The sequence below is a fragment of the Sebastes fasciatus genome, chromosome 7 (assembly GCF_043250625.1).
Source record: "Sebastes fasciatus isolate fSebFas1 chromosome 7, fSebFas1.pri, whole genome shotgun sequence".
In the NCBI taxonomy this organism is placed as follows: domain Eukaryota; kingdom Metazoa; phylum Chordata; class Actinopteri; order Perciformes; family Sebastidae; genus Sebastes; species Sebastes fasciatus.
The window spans coordinates 9,251,055-9,263,294 of record NC_133801.1 but is presented as its reverse complement, the minus strand read 5'-3'; the positions used below and the strand labels follow the sequence as shown (position 1 = coordinate 9,263,294).

The 12,240-nt window shown below is 41.0% G+C and overlaps 1 protein-coding gene across 1 annotated transcript in view; it reads left to right on the top strand.

Annotated features, from left to right (window-relative positions):
- Nucleotides 1–12,240, top strand: part of lsamp (limbic system associated membrane protein) — a 650,892-nt gene that overhangs the window by 9,126 nt on the left and 629,526 nt on the right. The window lies entirely within an intron of this gene.

Sequence of the window (12,240 nt, the reverse complement as noted above, 5' to 3'; positions counted from 1 at the left end):
TTCAGGATGTCAAGAGCTGATATCAGCTTCATTCCTCTGGGATCAGAGTGCTGCTGTGCAGAGAGGAAAGATTTGATCCTGAGATTCTCACTGACTCTGGTTTCTCTTCAGTGACACCTGGAGACTTTAAGTATTTGACACAAGCATATTTCATTTTGTAAGGAAGAAAAACAAGCAGATACATTTCATTTCATCTATTTTCATTATGGAATTGATATAGCTTTCTATATTGTGAATGAGCTATCCAAAGACTATTCTCTGTGTTGACAATGAAATACAGTCTGACCGATAGAGCAGACTGAGCTGAGAACAAGCTCTCTAAGTGGTGTAAAGCTGGAGAATTCCCCCTAAACTACTGTGCAGCTGCTTCACGGTTCCAGCTTGGATTACATTTCAGGGAAAGCAGGCAGGCGTTTAAGCAGCAGGCTCTCCAGTGATGTGCAGCAAAGCTAGAGAGAGAGGAGCAGAATCAGACCCTGAGTCAGTTGTCAGTCAGACTGTACGAGTTTTACTGGTTTTGGCACTAGAAGAGGTTATTTCACTATAGTGCTCTGCATGGAAGTGACAAATGTTTAGGTTGTGAGATTGTGAAGACGACCTACAGCTAATGTACTAATGAATATTCCCTCAGCTCCGTGATTAAGGAGCACTGCTGTGCCGTCCATATTCTCCTGGCTTCCTGGGGGAAGAAGCAGAGAGAGAACATGCTGCAGGAAGAACATGAAAATTAATCATGGTAGCATTAAAACATATTAATTTACTGAATATGGCTAAATATAAAGGCGCTGTTTTTGATTTCTCTTAGGTTTGCTCATATGTGTGTGTGGATTCTTATCATGTCGGGACAATTGAGAGAGTTAATGTGTTAAGTTCAGTCACACGTTGAGTATTAAACCATTTATTGTAAATAGTTATCGAGTTAGATTGATGGAAAATCATCTGCTCTTTAATCCGTCCTCTCTCACCACTGAAGTCTGTCTGCACTGTCTGCTGGCTGTTGGTGGTCAGCGCCCATCTGAGACTGTCCTCCACCTGTTGTAGTTCCACCTCAGCATCCAGACAAAATATGGTTTTATTTGGATGTCAACTACTTCCAAATCCAGAAAATCACAAGTACAGAAATTTAACACTTTTTTGTTCACACCAAGACATCTATCTCATCAAATATCTGCATATATATAGTGTATAAGATAGATATTTATACTATGAATACCATTAGAATATACATAAAAAATGTCTGAATAACTAAAACCATTGACACGTTTCATCACTTCACCCTTGTTGGGTTGTGTTTGTATAATTTGTTATCTCATTTGAAACAAAGCTGGTTTCAGGTCAGATCATAATCAATCAAATCCAAACTCTCCACCAGGCTGTTATACCATAACTGTCATATAGTAAATCACAGACTTCAATATGATATTGAAGTGAAAAGCTCACATAGCTTTGGCTCTGCCTTTTAACTTGCAAATATTGTCCAGGTTCTCAGACTGAGTCTGTCTGTACAGTGAGATGTGTCACTTTGTGAGGAGAGAGCAGAAGGGAATATAGAGTCATCCACTCCTCTTGAGCTCATTTACATTTGTCTCGCCTCAGAATGGACTCAAGTCTTTACACATGTCATGCTGCATATTGAGTGGTGTGTGTTCACTTGAGTGTGTAGGAAGCTGCCTGTGAGTTCAAACCGCTTCAACATCTTTTCATGCTTCTCTGAACATCATTGAGTTATTGTTGACTTTTGATGCAGTTGTTATATTACTTGGTGTTGAAGTCATGACTTGCTGTGTTAATGGAGGATTTGTCTTTGCGGTTTCCATAGTGATAATTAAACTTGTCCCCATCTAATCTTAATGGAATAACAGCTGTACTGTCAGCTGTACTGTCAGTGTGCTAACAGAACAGTCTTTCTGCTCACACTAACGTGATGCTGAACTTGTGACTATAAATCAATGCTGTCTCAGCTCAGTCCATTGAGCCTCCATGGCTCAGTGAGCGTGTGGCTTTTAGTCAACCTTTGTTGGACTAATCTGATCTGATGACTGCCAGTAAATGTTGAAAGGTCTGGGATGGAAAGGTTGATTCATTTGCCAATTGATCAATATCCAAAGAATGATGGGATTTATATTTAAAAAGTAAAAAGCAATCCTCAGGACACAGTAATGACTTTACAGTGAAAATATGTTTCATCATTTTGTTTTAACATTTAGTTATCTTAGTGAAGTTTCAAGGATGAGTTTTAACTCCTTACTGCTAACTTAATTATCATCATTAGATTTTTACACCATTTATTATATTGATTTTTCTGTCTGCAGGTGTTTATTGCCTTCTCATACGGTCGTGTAAGTTTGAGAAATAACCCTTTTAAAGGAAAACTATAGTGTCAAAAGTGTTTCCTGAGTTGTCCTGTCCAGTGTGTGTGTGTGTGTGTGTGTGTCAGTGGCTGAGGGCCTCGTTCAATCAGAGAAACACACTGAAGATGCTTAGAGCATCACAACCAGCTGGAGAGAAGAGGAGAGAAATACGTTGTGAAGGGTCACTCTGAAGACGTTTACATAAATCCTGATGTGTCTCTCATTGGTTGCCAGTTGCAGTTTGTCAGGTGATCTGTGCTGTGTTTCCTCCTCCTGCCTCAAAGGAGCATAAACTGCTGTGCAGTGTCTTGACATTTGATAAGCTCTCAAACTAAACTCCCTGCTTCATATTTCATCTTCTCATTGCATACTGTACACATCATGACTTTTTGATGGCAGTCAGCTTTCTCTTCTGTCTCAGTCACTCAGTTGTTGTAATCCCTCTTCTTAGCTGCTTTGTTCATCTCCTGTTGAGTTACAATGCTCCTGTTTGAAGTCTTTTTAATCTCAGTTTGGCTGCTGTGAATGTGGTGAAACTAAGTTAACATTTTGGTAGCAACCATCTGAAGTCGTCTGCTCAAAGCAAACTTCCACATTCAACACTGCTGACTCTATTGAACATGTCTGCGCACTGTAGAATAGTCATGTGAAAGGATCACTGAGACCGAAGCAGATTTGTGAATAGAAGTTGAGACGTTTCATAGATGAGGCTTAATGTGCTTCAGGTTCATCACATCATCCGCTGCCATGGGATGATGGAAACTCCTCCTCCTACTCCTCTCTTCATCCTCTCTTCTCTGCTCAACCTCTTTTTATCCACTCTCTGTTTTGAAATGCAAGCCAACCAAATCAATCTCTTTTTCTATACTGTAGCACATTTCATAGATCAAAATGCTTTGCAAGACACCTCAAAAATATATTCAGAGAGCAAAGAAGATTAAGGGGAATATGAAATCTCTTTACACATAAATCACCTTGACTCAGTGCTGGAGGAAGATGTGTCAGCTGGCTGGGAGCTCCAAGCTGCTCGTCCCAACGATCCACTCCACTGGGTTGGAGAAAGATGCACTCAACTCCACAACATATTTATTAATATCAGCCTCCATTTATTTATTGGCACATATTTATTACAAATAAATGTAAAAAAAAATGTTTTGTATTTTGTGAGAAAAACACGCATACTATTACATGGTAGACATTTCTTTATATTTGCTCGCAGCCCAATTGTCAATGTCAAAATCTGTTATATCTCAGGAGGGAAGTGTCCTCATAACATTTTGACAAACCGCTTTCTTTCCTTGACTCACTTGTCTTTATGTTCCCGCTCAACCAACAGCCCCTAAAACGCTCCATTATTTGTTTGAATATCGCAGCATTCCCCCACTAGGTGATACCATGTCTCATCCATATGTGACATTAAGATGTTTCAATCCCTGCACTGAGGCGCATTACACAAATACATGTATTGAGTTTGTGTGAAGCAGCAGCATCAGATCAGAGAGATGTGGTGTGACTCCTGCTGCAGGGGGGGAGGCTGATAAGAACCAATAAAACACTCTGGCAGCTGTTGTGTAGCTGTAAACCTGTAAAGAGAGAAGAATGAGTCTGACTGGAGCAGTTCCATCTCACAGAGCTGTGGAGAGAGAGACGGCAGCAGGACCACCACCGTAGGCCAACACCTCCTCATGAGAAGGACCTGAAGCAGTGAGTCTGCTCATGTGGGACGATGCTGCACTGAAACAATAAGCTGAATAATCGATTAGTCTATTCACACTTCATTAACTGGAAAGCATGTTTGATAATCAGTTCATTGTTTGTCATGAAAGCCAGACTGTGCAACTTATATCCTGCCACTCCCTCTCTCCACATAGTATCACCAACTAACTGACCAACTGAACAACATTTACCAGTTCATGATCAAAAGGTGACTTCCAACCACGGCCTCCATATTGACCTCAGCACTTTACTTCCTTGATAAGATAAGATCCTTTATTAGTCCCACAGTGGGGACATTTGCAATGTTTGTTGTTGTTGTTCCGTGAATCTTTTTTTTTTATCTGTTTAGCTGATTATTAATGTCCCCTTATTGAACAGAGCAATCTCCTCTCACATTAGTTATCTTATTAGTCAAGATGAAAATATGCACTGTGACATTTTATGCTGTTATTATGTTGCACTATATTGCAAGATGATCACATTTGTAAGACGTAAAAAGACTTGCATATGAATGCTAACTATAGAAGACATCATACTCCACTGTGAGGAACCTGTAGGCTTATGTAACTGAAGCTGTCTTATCTAAATGTTTCCAGGGCTGAGTGTGTGGCTGTTAGAAAATCACTGAGATTATCAAATGTGCACACGAGGTGTGTAACACCTTCAGAGGGCTCAGTGGTAATTTCTGATATCCCAGAACAGCTAAAGGGCTAAAGACTGCTACACTGTGCTTATCTACATTTATGCTGATCCCTAGCCTTGCTGTATTAATCAATATGTTCTAAACCGCCTATTGATTTCAACGACAGCTAATCGGGCCGATGATGAGAAGCTTAAATGTAGTCAGCAGTTTTAAAGACTGAACTGGTTCAGCTGCAGTTATACCAAGATCTGAGAATTACCCATGACACTTCAGGCCTAACAAATATATGAAATAAGTAAATGTTCCTAACAATAACAGGTCTGATTGATTGGGAGTTTAAAAGTGAACAAGAACTGACCTCAAACCTCAGTTTCCTCCTTTGCTCTTTTGGCTCTTTGTGGGTCCAGTCTAGTTTAGTTTTTGGCAGCATTGTAACATCACTGTGAATCCAAAAACATGCATTTGTCACCCGTTCTTGACATCATCTGTGTTTGGATGGCCGTCAGCTGGAGCATCCTAACAGAGATAATGCCAGAGGGCTAGCCATGCTCACTTATCTTTGCTGTTTGATGCTTATCTAAGGCAGCACACTGTGGCCGCCCATAAGGCCCACGAATGCCAATGCTGCTGGCTTTCTAGGTGGAGAGAAGGAATGTGGGTGGAGAACATTTACATTTTCAATAGATGGATGGAAGGTGGGAGGAGATGAAACATCTCTATGTGAAATACAAACACTAAACACTGAACTGTTCCTGGATCAACTATAGATCTCTGTAGCCTGTGGTTTGTGTTTTTGTATTAGCGAGTAGTGTAATGTTTTACTGTCACTACACAGGGAGCTGAAGATTAAAGAACCTCAGCTGTTTCTGCTGTATCTTATGTTCTGTTTTTTTGTTACTGGCAGTTTCTTTGTGTTGTAGGTGTGAATATTTTCCTCTCAGTCTGCCAGCAGCTGTGTCACTGCAGTGAGTTGAGACTAACATTAGACACAGTGACAGGTCTGTAGACACACTGACTCCGGGTTCACTCTCCACAGGTCGTATGGCATCAGGGTCTGTTGTGTTAATGTCATGTGTCATGCTGACAGCGTCAGGAGAGGCTCCGGGAGTGGATGTGACCCACAGAGAGGTGAAGAGAGACACAGCAGGCAGGAGGCCAGGAGGAGAGAGGAACATAACACAATCCACTGTCAGACACACACGCTGCCATACTGCCAGAGGTTACTCAGCTGGCTGGCATGGAAATTCTCACTATTGAACCAACCGGCTGGCATTAGCAGCCTCTAGCCATGGCAAAGGACAAGGAGCAGCCAGTCACAGCAGGAGAAGACAGGATGGGAACAGTGAGGGAGCAAAGAGGCATAATCTGTCCCAAAAGGCAAAGATACAAGACTGACACAGGCAGTGATGGAGGTTTTGAAATGACAACATGGATCTGTGGATCTGACTCGGTGCCAGAGGAGAGAGACGGGGCCAAATGTTCAGCTGATACAGTATGTTTTATTCATCACTTTGCAGTGGTTTTACAGATAACCCTTCACTGTGCTGTGATCACTGTCATCCATTCTGCTCCATGCTCTGACGTCCCTCTGGCATCCTGCCTGGACGTCTGACATGCAGCCCAGACAGCTGTTAGAGAAATACTGGTCTTCTGTCTGGCATCGCCTCTGATTGAGGTCCGAAGTTTGGTGTTTCAGTAACTTTGTTGAAGCAGTTTCCTCTACGGTTGTAAAGCCTTGAGTCTGACTTTGGGTTTGACTATAAGACTGTGATACTCAGGACACTAAGAACCTCCCATTGACATCATTTAAGTATAACTTTAACAGATATATATTACCAGGTTTTGTCCTTTTTAAATTTCCACCCACATGACACCCTTGATCAGATCACCGCCCTCTGGTTGGAGCTAAATTAGAAACTAAATTCTTGTTGGACTGTCGGCTGTCGTATAAATACTTAACAAAGAGGAAAGTGGAAATGTAAAACTCTGTTAGTTTCCTCTGTCCTACTGAGAGACTCCGACAGCAACACAGATTAATTTCTACAGAAGCAGATATTCCTCTGAATCAGGACATCAAGCAGTTTGTGTTTATGTCCACAGCGTCGTCCTCTCAGTCAGTAAATCATTTCCCTCTCTAAGCCTTCCATGATGACATGATGTCAGGCTGCATTTCTTTTTAGGGGAAAAAATAAACATCTTTGGTAAATAGACAAAAAGCAGACGATGCTCAGTGTGTGTGTGGTTTCACATTCTAATGTCCAATGCAGCTCTCCGAACTGTAAGTGCTTCGTCAATGTGCTGATTCAATGAAGCTGTGCTGCACAGTTTCCATCAGTGGATCAGTCGAAAAATGGAGTGAGATAATGGTCTGATATCATTTTAAATTATGCCTATTGAAAATAATAATTTATCCAGTTGGCCACCATAAAATAAGATACATGTCACAATAAAACACTTTTCCCCATACAGCAGTCAGACGCATTTGCACTTTAACAGTTTAAGAGGGAGAACAAGCTTTTAGCTTTTATTCAGAGCTTTTAACACAAATTATTGGAGAAGCCCTGAGTCTAGGCAGATATGGTGATCAGGTCTGCTTTCATGGCAGCATTTTAACCTTGTTAACTTCTCATCCTGGAGAAAACTGGTAGAAATACTTTTTGGCAACCAGAAATAAATTTGGATTTTGGAGATTTAGCTCGTTAGAAAGACTGACATGTTGTTACAGAAGTTCTTTAAATGATACTTGGCAGAGATCTGTAGGACTCTAGCATAAAATGTTAAGTCTGAACATTGTTTTTCCTCCTGACTGCTGGTCTGACTCCTTGATCACACACCCACTTTGTTCTGGGAACTGTTGAAAGATTTAATTTCTACCGTTTGGGTCTCTCTGGTCCAGCTGGAGTCACGAGGGGCTGTAGCCTCTCTGCAGCCTCCGGCAGTAGAGAGGAAGCAGAAGGAAACATGAGCTGTGAGCCATAAATATCAGTGCTAGAGCCTTGTCTTCTTCAGCAGTAGTGATGAACCTCGATAGGGAGCTTCAGGTGTGTCCTGTCCTCCCCTTACAGCCGAGACTTTGCCAAACTTCCTCAATTCTGCGGTTTGTCCCAGGAAGCTTCACTGTCACCTTCACTTTCAGCAAATACTTGTTATTCAGGAAGGTAGGAGTGGAACTCCACTGGCCTCCCTCACACCTCACCAATACATATTTATGAAAACACAGTAGGTGCAGAAGAGATGGACTTTTTTGTCCTCAAACTAAAGTGGTAGCTGGTAGCTGGTAGAGTAGACCGAGCTAAACAGGCCAGCTCAGCCTGGTTGTATTGTAGTGTGTCTTTGCTGTCTCATTTACTTTGCCTTGTGTTTCATTTTAGTTTGCACTCTGTTTCTACTGTACAGTTGTGTTTTGGCTTTATGTAAAGTCTTAATTGGGATGTATAGTTAAACTACAGTTATCTACATTTGAGTCCTGTCTAGAGAACTAAACAAGATAAATAGTTTAGTGCAGCATTCGGTCAATGAAACAGAAACTGACCGCACTGCATCTCTTATTAGCTCAGGTCAACATCCTGCTTTTAAACTGCTGAAAGGAAGATCTGATGTGTATTCAGTTTGTTGTTGTCGAAGCATTTTTACTTCATTCTGAAATCATTAGTATCTTTCAGTAGAGCACCAGGTACAACAGCAACATATCTCATGTTAGATACTCATCCAGTCATCTCAGAGTTTGTAACATAAACTCTGATCTCTTTCTAAACCTTTGAAATATGCTGAATCACCTTTCCTCTTCGCCCAAAGCAGAAAAAAAAACAAGTCCGGTGGAATAAAATAAAATAAAAAGAAGCAGAGTTGGAGATGGATTTGAATAGATGACGATGAGAGACACACAGAGAAATGGAGATGGAGGGAAATGAGAGGAAGAGACTTATAATCCAAGCAGTTGAAGGAGAGAGACATTTTATTTAACTAATTAAAAACAATCCTCTTGGCAGAACCAGTTTCCACAGCAACTGATCAAATGTCTGCTGTAATTGTTCTTTTTATTCTGCTCAGTATTTTATTTCAAAACCCGTCTTTTCTGTATTTTTACTGGTATTAACCAGGCTTAGCTGAGCATATAAAGGGAATAAAAATACATTAGTTTCACATCTATTAACAGACATCTGAGCTCAGAGGAACATTAAAAATGTTTTTAGAGGCAATATGAAAAGGTTTTTCACAACCTGAAACTCAGTTTATGAGTTATGACTGTTTAAAATGTGAGCTTTGACCTTTAATTATTGCAGTTTTATGTTTTCCAAAATAAAATAACCCAACACTAAACAATGCAGCGTGTTCTTATTTACCCACAAGTGACAGACTTAATGCACTAGGATAGTAAAAAGTTTTTTTTTTCTCTTGTAACTAATATATATTCATAATACAAGTTCCAATAACACACATACTCCATTTTCATGCATTTGAAAAATGTGAAAGCCATCACTTTGTTAATAGTCACAATGAACACTGATTGTGCCTCAGTGACAGAAACCAATAAAACAGAAAAGCTTAGGAGAAAGTGTCTGCTCAGGGTTTTGCTTTATTGGACATTGTGAATTCATTTCTTCTCCAGCTGCCAGTTGTTACTGTTCTGCAAGCCTTGCACTTTTAGTAGATGAATACAGTATGCATATATTATGTAATAAAGAGAGCAGTTTGCTAGATAGCTTTATCATGGGGGAAAGCTCAGACGCTGAATAATTGGAATAATTAGAATTAGTAATGTGACTGGATTACATTCAGACACTGTCATCCATTACATCCACTCACTGAAATTTCCCAAGAGACCAAGTCTGGTTTGACTGATACACAGAGCGGTCCTGCTTGTAGGAGGGAAGTTGTCATCGATGTAACATTTCCATTTAAAGTGGTCAGTCGGGGCGGCCGTAGTCAGCCTGTTGCTCTGCAGCAGAAGCAGCAGCAACAGACGGAGAGAGAGCGAGAGAGAGAGAGGTCTGGCTAGCAGCCTCTTGTGTCTCCACTGCAGTGTGAAATGCTGCTCCGCTCGGCTCCATCTCTTCAGGTCTGATGCTCCTTTATCATCGGCAGCTCGTCAGATATGAGCCGGGCTGTGAGCCACATGATGGTGACCAGTAAAGGAGACGCCAGCTGAGAGAGAGAGAGTATTCTTTTTATGTGACTCTTTGCTTTGGCAACATGTTTGATGGTGTCTGCTTCCTTTTCTAGAGGTGCAGCTGCTTCTGCTGCACCCTCATATGAAAGGCCTGGACCACTTGAGAACGTTGGTCATGCATGAGGCTTGTTGTGTTAAAGACATTAACCATCAGGCTGAAACATGGGAGCAGGAGGAACTTTGAAGAAAGACTTAAGTGTTTGTTGTGTCTGATCAGCTTCTGGTCGACTCTTCACCCAGAAGATCCTCTTCTTCTTTTGTTTTAACACTCTTCCAGGTCAGAGAGCGTGTTTGATGATGTGTTGACAAATCTAGAACTACATTGTTCTGCTTTCTCTTCCTCACATTATTTTAGCTTATCCCTCTGGTGTGTCACTTACAATTAATAAAAACACAACTCCCGTTGACTGAATCTCTTTGGTCAGTTTAATGAGGCTTCTCCACTCTCTGTCTTCCTGTGTGTGTGTCAGTAACATGAGGTCCAGCAGCTGTTTCTCCCTAATCAGCATCATGCTGAGCTGCTGAATATCTGAGTGTGTCTGCGTTGAGAACTGTTATCTTTCCTCATCAGTTGAATCGTTCTCACTGTAAATGGTAATCATTAGTAGCTCCTAGCTCTGGTTGCTGTCAGCAGGGCAGATCTGCTGCTGGGACTGTGATCACGGCCCAGTGTGCTGCACAACAACTTCCTGCTGGGAGATGTAGCTGTGAGGTTACAAGGCAGATTAACAGCTACATCATGCAGGATGAATGAAGAGGATGGAGATAAAATGTAACATGAATCAGTTTTATGCAAATAAAACCTCAGAGAACATCTGAAAGGGACGATCCCTGAGAGGAAGGCACACAGAGAAAGATCCTGTATCATTCTTCTTTAATGAAGGAAGTCATTTGTTTTCAGTGGAGATTATTCTAGCTTGGTTTCTCTCCTCTGTTGTGCTCGGTGGCACACAGATGATCCAGTCAGTGCGTTTACCAGAGAGGGAGAAGTTAAAGATGAGTAGTGTTTATTGTGAAATCAGCCCCTCTTCAGAGGAAACGATACATGGAAGCAAACTGGTGTTGATATTGTTCTGCGTCAGTGATACGGAAATAATTCATCCTGTTGTACTTCACTTATATTATCTCCTTTTTTTTTTTTTAAAAACGCATCAGTGTTTGTCAGCTGCATCATTCTGTTCTTGGTTTATGGATTGAATTTGTATATTTTGTTCATGATGACAAGCTGTTACCCTATAATATTATGCTCATCAAATATACATCAAAGGCAACATCAGCAGGATTTCCAGCCTATAACCAGTGTAAACATTTCCTAAAATCATCCTACTCAGTCATGATTATTGCTAATTAGTGGTGCGTGTCTGCAGAGATCCTTCCTGCTGCACGATTTATTCTCTCTGAATGTTCAGGACATTTCTGGTTGATGTGTGTCTGAGCAGGAAGACGTGTTTGTGTTTACAAGAAGTGACGGGATGCTGCCTACTATGCTACATTATAAGTTGATCTGATGATGACGATGCTGTAGTCCCATGTTTGAATGAACTGCAATGAGATGCTGTTGGATCATTTATTATTCAACTATTTCTACGTACTGATGCTGTACTTTCTTTGCTGTGATCTGATTTGTCTCCTCACACGAGTTGCAGCAGCAGCTGCACTGAGCCCAGTGATCCATGTAAGGAAGTGTCACACCCGCGCACACACACACACACACACACACTCATATACACACACACACACGCTCAGCAGCATCATCCTGCTACTTCTGTTTCTGTAGACTTCCGTACCACTGAGTCGGTTTCGGAGCTGTCATGATAAAGACTCTCCTGTGGAACACGCTGAGTGTGTGTAGTGTAGTGTAGTGTAGTGTAGTGTAGCTTTCACAGTTTCTCTCCTGAGAGATTTTCAGGCTTCACAGGAGTCCTGCCACCATCTGACAGCCCAGAGGAGAGGTGTGTGTGTGTGTGTGTGTGTGTGTGTGTGTGTGTGTTCTTACTTGAAAATTAGATTATTTGACACATTTACTTACGAGGCTTTCTAAGTTATTAAATGTATCCTGTGTTATCAGTTAGTTTGACAGCAGAGTGTAGGAGGGTAATGCAAACACTATAACAGCTATACTGTATAATCCATTTTAACAGGCAGTGGCTTGACCTACAGCAGCATGAACAGCAGTTAACTCAGATACAGATCTGTTAACAGTATAAGGACAGCCCTGATGTATTTTCTAAAAGAAAGACACAACATTATTTCAAACGTCTTACTACCTGTCATTATACTTCAAAATTACAAATATATACTTAATAGTATTTGATGAATGACCTCAGTTTTACAATAAGAATATTGACTTGTCAGACTTA